The following is a 10,672-nucleotide window of genomic DNA, read 5'->3' as shown; positions in this document are numbered from 1 at the left end:
GAGACAAATGAGACTGGACGTTTCCTATAGGTGGGTAATATATCACAACTAATAATACTTTCTTCATGTGAATTACCTTTCATTATAGTCAATACATGTAGCTAGATTGTGGAGACAAGAGATCGCATTGGTTAGCGAATAATGTTGGCTTTGTTGTGAAGGTAAGTAATTTTGGGTATGTACATCATTGTCATGTTCTTGTTTGTTCTTATTTTATTTTGCTCTCCTAACTTTTTCAATCCATGGTCCATGCAGATTATTTCCTTTCAAATCTTACTGTTATCTAGGATTGGAAAGAAGGCACATCACTATATTGATAGGGCTAGAAAATTACCCAATCCCTTAAGGTGTGCATGGATAATTTTTTTCATCACCCATTACTTGCCTTCTAGTGTGCAGTGCATAAAAGAGGGAAAGGGTGCATAGTGGCATGGTGAGTTAGAGATTAGCACCATAATGTTAATGTTCATGTAATTACTGTGTTTGATTGGAGGCTCCTTGCTTGAGCTTGGTGCAAGTACAAGAGCTCCGATGAAAGCAACAATTCAACCAAGACATCCATGCATGGCAATGGACAATGACAAAGAAATTTGCATAGGGTACAACACCGAGTCGTAAAAAATGACAACAAAATCATGCAAACGACAAGTTAACTCGGTTTTTGGAAAAAAACCCAAAAAATGTGCATTTTTCCAAAATTATAGGGACAAAATATACACTTTATGTCAAACATTTAAAAAACTAGTACTTTTATGAAAAAAGAATGCATAAAATATTACTTACATTTTACTGTAGAACCCAAAATGTCTAGTATTATCAATTGAAAAAAGTGTTCTCTTCTTTAATTTGAAAAACACGACAAATTACAAAGGAGGAGAAACTGCTTCATTCAACTAAGAGAGTCGTTATAGCTTTTGCTTTAAAATGCCAATTGTTTTCCATGCGAGTGCCCATATATTTTTAACTCAAATCCAGATACAAGGATTTCTACATCCTACAAATGAAGCATATCCACACATCGATGAATTTCTTTTCTTTTTTTTGTCGCATTGTTTAAGCACCTCTAGATGATATGTTCTCTTAAGTCCATTGGTTGAAATAATTTTTTATGAATTAACTTCCACATAAGTAACAAAATTGCCCTCATGGATAAATTGTGTACCAATATACATTTCTAAAATACTTGTTGCACATAGTGTGCTATCCACAAATTGATAGTTGGTAAAATGATGTTACTTTAAGATCCAATATAATTTGATGAAACACTTTTAGTGCATTGTCTAACAAAACAACTTTTCTTTTTTATACACAGTTGATCAAATGGTTGAATTTTAATATATTTTGACATTAAGATGGGTAGCTATATATGGAGTCCACAACCATAGAAGAGGTTTATTCAAAGCAAGCATGTCTCTAGATTAGATAGAAGCCCAACGACTCCAATGGTCAATTTGTAAACAGTTGTGATTTGTACAATTTATCATTTACTCTATTTCGGTCTATCGGTTCGATTGAGAGCTTAGAGCCTTCGCCAAAAAAGAGTTTTTAGTTTAAAAAGGCTAGATTTGGAAGCGTGAGTATGTTAGCAATTGTCTTTTTAAAAAATTGATGAAATTTTGGATTCTGGAATCCATTTTGTTGACAAGCATGAACATAATAAAAATTGTGTGAAAAAAGGAAAAGTTTGGTCAATAGAGCAAAATTTTCATACGAAAAAAGATGAATTTATGTTCATGAATGAACCAAAATATCGGTCAAAAACCTCTGTCATGTTAAAGATTCCAGAATTCAGCGGGATTCTAGAATCCCAAATTTCATCGACCGAGAAAAATTTTTGTCAATGGAATTTTTTCCCATCAATAGAAAATTCAATCCATCAGCGAAACTGGAATTCCAAATTTCATCAACGAAAAAAATTTTCCACCAGACGGATTGAAATTTCTGTCTACATAAATTTTCACTTGATGAAGCTTTTAGATGACGAAATTGTTTTCCTTTTGATGTAATGTAATTTGCATTCATTCATGTTCAAAATTTTCCTTTTTTTGGATGAGAAGTTTTGTTCATTGTACAAAAATTCCTATTTGTTCAACTTTATCAACAAATTGAACAAATTGGATTCCAGAATCTAGATTTACATCATTTTTAAAAAGAACAAATGTTTTCATCTTCATAATTCATCTTTAGATCAAAATAAACTAAACCACTAAATTGTACTACTCACAATCGTCTAAAATTTGACCATTCATTTTCTTTGTACATCTATCGAAATATTTTCTTTCAACAAGCCTCTTCTTTGGCTATGAACAACATATACCTATTTATCTTAACACCAAATATATTCTCTAATTCAATGACTGGGATGAACTTCAATCATTGGGATGAAGTTTTCATAGCACATTTTTGTAATTCTAAGTAAATAATATATCATACTTCACTTAGACATGCATGAAGTATTAGTAGTTTCAAAGAATATTAGATCGTATCATTGATCTTGTTTTTTTCAATTTGTCATTTGACGTGAAAAGTAGAAACTTTTTCATCTTTCAATTAGCAATATGTACGTTTTTTAAAAGACGTTTGAAACTATTGCTTATTTTATAAAAGTTATGAAAATAGTTCTCATTAACATCTCCAAAAGATTGTAAAATTGATCAATATTTAAGACTAGTGAAAAATCATTATAGCCTGTTGCAAACAACAACTCATGAGTCGTTATCATTTTTCATGACTCACTGTTATACTTGGAAGGCATGCTTAGAGATAACTTCTTGGAGGTAGGGTCTTTAAGTGTGCGTCAAGCAATTCTCATGTTACATGATGAGGAGACAGACTATGACTTTGATACACCTCTTGCTTAGTAAGGATTATTATGTGATCTACATGTATAATTTAAGCATAGTTAGATATTGACTAATTGGACTTAGTGTTTTGCCTTGCTATGCAGAAGATGTGGCTACCTGAATGGTGAGAGATAGCACATTTCAGTATGAGTTGGTGGAGAGGCTTCATGACACCTAGACTACATAGATGACTTAGCCGATGAGGACTAGAGAGCATGTCCTAGCTTTTATGGATTGATGCAAAACTTAATTTCTCATGTTTTCATTATCATCTCATGAAGATATAACTTCTTATAGATTTATAGTCATTACTTTCTCATCCAAACCATAACATCTCATCTATTGATAGACTATGGCTTTTAATGTTCTTTGACCTAATAGTATGAACACATCATAGTTGCTTTTGTAATGTAGTTCAAAAATGTTGATTTCACATCCATTTGGACAATGGACCATAGCAAATGGCTTGCCAATGTGACTCCTATCTAAATTGTCTCTATTTGAGCTATGGGAGCAAACATCTCATAGTAGTTGAGACCTTTCATCTATGCAAAGCCCTCGGCCACTATTTGCACCTTATATTTGTCAAGCATCCCGTCAGACCTGTATGTAACCCTATATATCCAATTGTCCCTATGATCTTATTTCTATATCTAGATCCCATGCTAGATTCGTTTGAACAGATTCCATCTTGGTTTTGGTTTTTGTTGTGGTCAATTTCAAAGACACTCTTTCATCCCCATAAACTCTCTTACTTGAGCAAGATCTTGACAAGAATCTCCTTGAGAAAGTCCTCCCTTGATATCCGTTCAACATTAAAACACAGATCTTCCACTCATCCCTATAGGGCTTGTTGTGGAATTACAAGTGTATATGATAAAGGGAAAGACACACTTAAATATATGAACAAAAGACTATGAAAGATAACCCATACAGGCTAACTGTAGATGCTATCAAGAGCTACCTAACATAAGAAAGCCCTCAAATATGTCTCCACATAGGACAAAAGAAACTACTATATAAGATCCACATAGGCTGGTAAAGAAAACCACCAAGAAAGAGGAGCTAGCTGACAAAGACAAAGCATTGTAGCTCTACACACATGCTCAATCATTAATAGTAGAGAAATTGCTACTTATAAAGAAAGGAACTACCTCATAGGTGTATGAGGAATGAGCTTCCAAACAACTTTATGCCTCCAAAACGTGTTCCCCAACATTGACAACCAATCCAAGAGCATATTAGAAGTTCAAGGAACGTCCAAAGGTCATGTAGCTCTACAAAAATTCTGGGGACATCTTCAAAGAGAACCAAACAGTCACAAATGACTCTCATGACCACCGCCTTCTCCAAGCTTTGTTCCACACAAGAAAAGGTAGATCCTTCAAGAGCCTTCATACCACGTAATACCTTTCATCTTGGCTTGCCATGTGGCATAAACAAAATGTCCTCAAAATCCTCGTCTACTAGGTTTACCAAAGCATATAGAAATGCCAAAAATCCCCTCCTTAAACCAAGTAGGGGAGTAAATCATAGCCAACCATCATAATTTGCCACATAGGAGTGAAATCTAAATTCCAAATAAGTCTGTACTATTGCCATATAACATGCCAAACCAAATATAAAAACTGCAATTACCAGAAATAAAAATATTGACCACCAACAAAAATATCAAATGGTATAGTCATTCTTTTTATCAAGGTCAATAACATTTGTTGAAAAAAATTTTAACCTTAGTTGGACGGTAAAAAAAAACCATCAATTGAAGCCTCTAATGTATTTGATGCCATACTTCCCTTCACCCCTTTAGACGATGCTTTGTAAAATCTGACTCTGAATGCTTCTAGTAGCTCACAACCTCCTCCTATTTCCCATGTTTAGCTTTATTTTTTGTAGCCACATGATGATTGTGCTATTGAGCAGGCAATTATAGAGGACTATCAATAGACAACAAAAATGAGTTCCAAGGTGGCTCTTGGATACTCTGTGGGAAAACAAGCAAAGCAAGCCTATTATGTTGCAAAGTGCATGGCACTGTGCACTGAGGAATTATGTCTCAGATTGTTTAAAATTTAGAATATTCATGAGACATATACTCACTCCCTTGTCAATCCAGAGAGCCAAGAGTTTGTTCCCACTTTCACTCTCGGCCATGGCAATACGATGCTTGAAACAAGAGAAGACATCTAACTCAGACTTCATGCTATAAACCCAAGTGAATCTAGTGAAGTCATCCACAAAAGAGGAGAAGTATAAGTCACCCCAAAGCGATTTTGTCTGCATCAACCTGCATACATCACTATGCAGGAGATGCAACATCCTAGTTGCACCAATGGCCCCATCTTTGGGGAATGAGAACCGATGCATTTTGCCCAATAAGTAGCCCTCACAGACATGTTTGGCATGTGCATGTATGGGTGGGAGGTCTACCACCATATCTATTGATGATACATTATAAAAAATCAGAGCTCATTTTGGGGGACTTTTAGCCCAAAAGGAAAATAGCCCTCCACCAATCAAAGGAGGGCCAACGTAATGTTGGAAAAAATCACAAAAAGAAAAGAAAAAGAAATATTGTCGAGTTTGCATTCAATGAGGATACTTGAGTTAGTTTATTATACCTGACATATGGTGCAAATTTTGATATTTATGACATCACCCGTGCATTTGGAGTAGGCCAAAACCCCAAGAAGGACTTTTGAAACATTGAAAATATACCCCTGCAGAGGCCAACCTGTCAAATCACTTTCATTTGTACAACTGGTTTTTCAAGCCTTTTTTTCCTTTTTCGGGCCTTTAGGGTCCATTTGGCATCATGAAGAAGTAATTGCAATTTATCTATGCAAGCGACGAATGCTTTCACTATTGGCTTGAGCAATGTGTTGCTGCACTTCAATTGACTAGTAATACAAGCAATCGTGTTTCTTCCAAAAACAAATTCTCTTATGATTTGCTCACATCATTTCCTTATTTTTCTACACGTGTCTATAACAATCCCATTTCCACCAATATATCCTCCATCAATACAATTCCATAACCACACCCACGTGCCCAACTATAGCAACCAACCATAGTGGTAAAGTACCCCGAGATTTCCAGGTGGTATATTGGATGATGATGATGCCTACATTATTTTGTTGAAAAATAATGGGAGGTTTATGCTCTAGCCATAGTATAGGGGGGATCAAGCCTTGCAAAAGGCGATGTTCATTCCAACACTTCAAAAGGTGGTGGTAGCATAGGTAGTGCAATATGGCAACAAACACTTCAACATGTACAATGTCTTTCGTGATGCCTTTTTGGCACGATATTGGGAGGAAAAGAAAAAAATCCACGTTTTACCAAAATTAGGTCGGATGGACCAAAGGGATCTGTTGATCAACAAATATGCAGCCAAGTTTTGGCATCTCTTGTGAGATGTATATTAACAGCTAATCGACCAGATCATCAAGTCGTATATTCATATTCGACCGATGGTTTATCATAAAATCTAAAATATTTTGTGACCTTTATAGTTATTGCAAATGTGGCATTCAACAATATGATCGAATCAATGATTGGGGCTGAGAGGTCAAAAACCAAACATGCCAAATCCAGGGAGGGGTTATATTCCTCCAATTTGCAAGACAATGATTTGGATGACAATGAGATGAAGCACCATGGAACAAAGCGGCTAGGAAGGAAGGTGGAGAAGATGACTCTAGAGGAGTCCCTCACTAAAAATTGTATTTTCAAAGATGATACCCATGCAACACATGTCTCTAACCCAGTTTCTAGTGCATTTACTACTAAAACCATGGACACATGGAAAAAAAATGTGATCTCAATGCACTGTGGTGTGCAATTTGCCAAAAATCAACACATATGATGGAGATTACAATATAACGCTCACCACAACAATCTGTTGGGGCCATGATCACCACTATCATAGCCACACGTGCATTAGCCTCAATAGTCCAATCCAATCATATGCATCAACATTCTCAACCTAAGCAATGTCCTGTCAATGTGCCAAGTGCCCCAAGGAACAACACTAAGCTAAGAAGGAGCAACACAAAGCTGTGTATGAGGTGTCTGGAGTGCTAGGAGCACAAATCAATATGATCCATATTGATGTTGAAGATGAGCAAGTAACACAAGCTATCAAGGATACCAAGTCAATGATCATGACAAGGGTGATGTATTTTGTCAGGTCTAGCATTGCTAGATTGGTGATCTGACAGAGCAAGGAAAAACATTCCATTGACTAGAAAGCACAAGTGAAAATTTGTGCCAAGATATCGGATTGGTTCCAAGAAAGGTAGCCTCCAGTGTGGCTGATACAAATGGTCTACGTAGGCCATCAAACAAACAAACTAGTGTGGCAAATACATCCCTAGATCCAAATTAGAAGATGCCTGATTAAATAGTGGGGCACCCCGTGTGAGAAGCGATTCCTCTTTTGGATCCGGATGTGATCGTTGGGAAGATTTGAAGAACCAACCAATAAATATAACAATTGAGAAGTTGCTCTCTTGGGTTCCAAATTTCTATCAACAATTGTGTCAGCTGCCACTGGCAGCTTGGCCACATGTCCCACACGAATTATCTCTACAACACATCCTGCCTTTTTGTTGGCAGGCTAGAGACACCCATTTAGGTTGAATATATTATAGCCATCATAACAAATATTAAGGTCCAATCAATTCCTGGTGTGCTGTGGCTTAGGAGTAACATTCTATCAAACACAATGTTTATACAATTGGACCTTACTAGTTCGGAACCTACTTCATTTGCAGTCTGCATGGCCAAGCAATGGAAGGTGCAACCTATGGGTCAAATCTACAGATAAACAATTGTGGGGTTTACATTTTTTATTGTAGTATTTGTATCACAAATGGAAGATATTAACGGAGCTTACCCGATGCTACTAGGAAGCCATGGCTTTGACAAGCTCAATGAAGCAAGATCACCATCCACAAAGCTTTTTAAAAAAGCGTATGTTTATGGCCAATAAAGGACCTATCAATACCCATGTTTTCCCATGGATAGTGGAAGGAATCAATATGATTAATGGTTTGATGAAGATGAAGAGGGTGAATACCTCAAGACAATGCATATGGAGGTCAGTCGTCACTGCCGCCGCTATGTAGAGATGTAGGGACACAGAGCAAAGGGGCAGGCAAGTTTCCGGTGTGATCATGGGACCATGGACCAAATACTTACACTCAGGAGTGTCATAGAGGTGGCCAAAGCACGGAGAAAGAGGGTCCATTGCTGCTTTGTGGATTTCCACAAAGCCTTCGACACAATACCACAAGCACCTCTCATCAAGCAATTGTAGGGGCTAGGCTATGGCCAAGAGATAGTGTGGGCTGTTATGGCACTTTACGAGAGGGTTTCCAATAGAGTTTGCATGAGTGGGGGATGGACAGATGAGATCATGAGCACCATTGGGGTCAAACAAGGTTGCCCTTTCTCACCGACCTTGCTTGGCTTTTATATAGATAAGCTTGAGCCTTTTATGAGGACCCTAGAGGAGCTGGTTGCTCTCTTACTGGCTACGTGCTCCATATTCTATTGTATGTTGATGGTGTGGTACTCTTATCCTCATCTGCTGAGGGGATCTAGAGACATCTAGATGCACTACTGGCTTTTTGTGAGTCCCATGATTTGAAGGTGAACCTTGGTAAAACCAAGGTTATGATCTTCAACACCTCGAGGGCAGCCGCAAATAGACAGTAGTTCACGTTTGATGGGGCACCAACTGAGATTGTCTCATCATACACTTACCTGGGGGCTTTATTCTTTGGACGTATCTTCACGATGAGGCTAGTGATGTAGGCCCGTTTGAGTAGAGGATATGCCTCCCTTGCCTGACTAGAAAGAAAGTGCTTCTATTCACATTTTCAGTACCCACGGACCAAGGTTCTCCTTTTTGACTCCATTGGTTTGAGCAGGCATGTATGATAGCACTTGATGGGGGCCAAATCTATACGATACATAGTGGACTTGAGTAGAGAAATTATAGGCTCTCATGTTGTCACAGATGATCCACAGCAAGCCATCTATTCCTCATCAGATCATTCTGTGGGGCTTCCCCACTGTAGCTAGATGCAACATTTCATACTATCGCTTACCTATACCACCTGCGAGCATATGGCTCCTGTACTGCAGGGTGATGCAGGCTACCTTGGTTGACATTAGCATCTTCTATGGCATTGGCAGCTTAGGGTGGTCAGAGGTGCTGATATGCATACACATGCAGATGGTTTGAGATATTGGATTTCCATACAGATAGGCTGCCTCCTCAGAATAGCATTGATGTCCTGTTTATCCTGTTTCAAGGCAACAAGTTCAACCCGATCATTCGAGAGGATCTCTTATAGCTACACACATTCAGGACCTAGTTGGCACAGACAGAGCTTCTTGTGAAGCGTAGTTTCTATCGAGACCATTGCCTATGTACATTTCTAAGGAGGCTTTCATTATCCCACCAAGATACACCCAGATCCACCTACCACCCTCACTTAGGATTGCCATTGGATAGTTTCTTGTCATTGCACTGACTTGTACCAAGAGTGGGTGAGAAGATGGGATCCCAAGGAGGGTCATATTTGCACACTATGTGATTGGCATGAGGTGGAATCAGAGGAGCACTTCGTCTTCATTGCCCAATCTACTATGAGATCCGTGGATGATATTGCAACCTTTTCAAAGATGGATTTGAGGGCCTCTCTAGACTCCTCTCATACCCATACCAGAGATGATTGGCCACTTTCATTCACGAGGCAATCCGACATAGGGAGTGTCGCATCAGATCACAGAGACAGGAGCGGGGGGCCTTACTTGGTTCATCCCAAAGTATGATCATAGAGTTCTTCCAATCAAAGCATGTTACCCCCTGGGCCACAGATAGTAGTAGAGGCTGAGACCCCGAAATTGAGATGTGGCACACCCGACAAAGGATAGAGACAAAGATCACACTCATCGATATTTCTTCCATTTTTAGACCTGAGTTACGGTCATCGACAAGGGTTACTGTGGTGCTCGTCAGGCATCAGGTAGCTACCAAGAGGGCACAACGGGCCTCTCATCCAAAGAGCAGACATCGATCTATTACAGCCTTCTTGCCTACACTATCTAGTCCATCATCAGGTGTATCTTGAAGTTTGATCAGACTGCATCTTTCGATGTTGATGCCAAAGATGTTTTATGACTAGGGTGATATGTATGATAATATGATTGACTATGTCTACACAGTTTTCTCTAGCATGGGTTCAGATGCTCGCTTTGTAGCTCCACCCTTTTGATCATTGTATCAAGTTTTTTTATTTGTCTCATAGACCCATCGGTCTTTAGTAGACTTTAATAAAATTTCTCTCTCTCTCTCTCTCTCTCTCTCTCTCTCTCTCTCTCTCTCTCAAGCATGGGTTCGAATGCTTGCTTAGTAGCTCCACCCTTTTGCTCATTGTATGAGGTTTTTCTATTTGTCTCATAGACCCATTGGTCTTTAGCAGACTTTAATAAACTTTCTCTCTCTCTCTCTCTCGCCCCTAACTAATAGCACTAAATCCATAGCTTGAGGATTGAAGGCACCAAATTCTCAAAACCTTTTATTTTTACTGATTTGCAGGCTTGATAGGTTTCGATGGACACTTGGTTATAGGATGGGATGGCATGTACACGTCAAACAAGGTGACACATGGTAATCGAGGCAAGTGACATGTTGGGAATTATCTCATGGTATTACGGCGGCCACAATGACACATGTCAATTCAACCATTGAGAGGGCATGTGGTTTGTTTTAATAAATTCCCAAAATAAAAAATATATAAATTGCTACACCA

This window comes from Dipteris shenzhenensis, chromosome 22 (genome assembly GCF_047967505.1).
Source record: "Dipteris shenzhenensis isolate YYH24624 ecotype China chromosome 22, Dip_SZ_1.0, whole genome shotgun sequence".
NCBI lineage: Eukaryota > Viridiplantae > Streptophyta > Polypodiopsida > Gleicheniales > Dipteridaceae > Dipteris > Dipteris shenzhenensis.
This window is presented reverse-complemented; position numbering follows the sequence as displayed.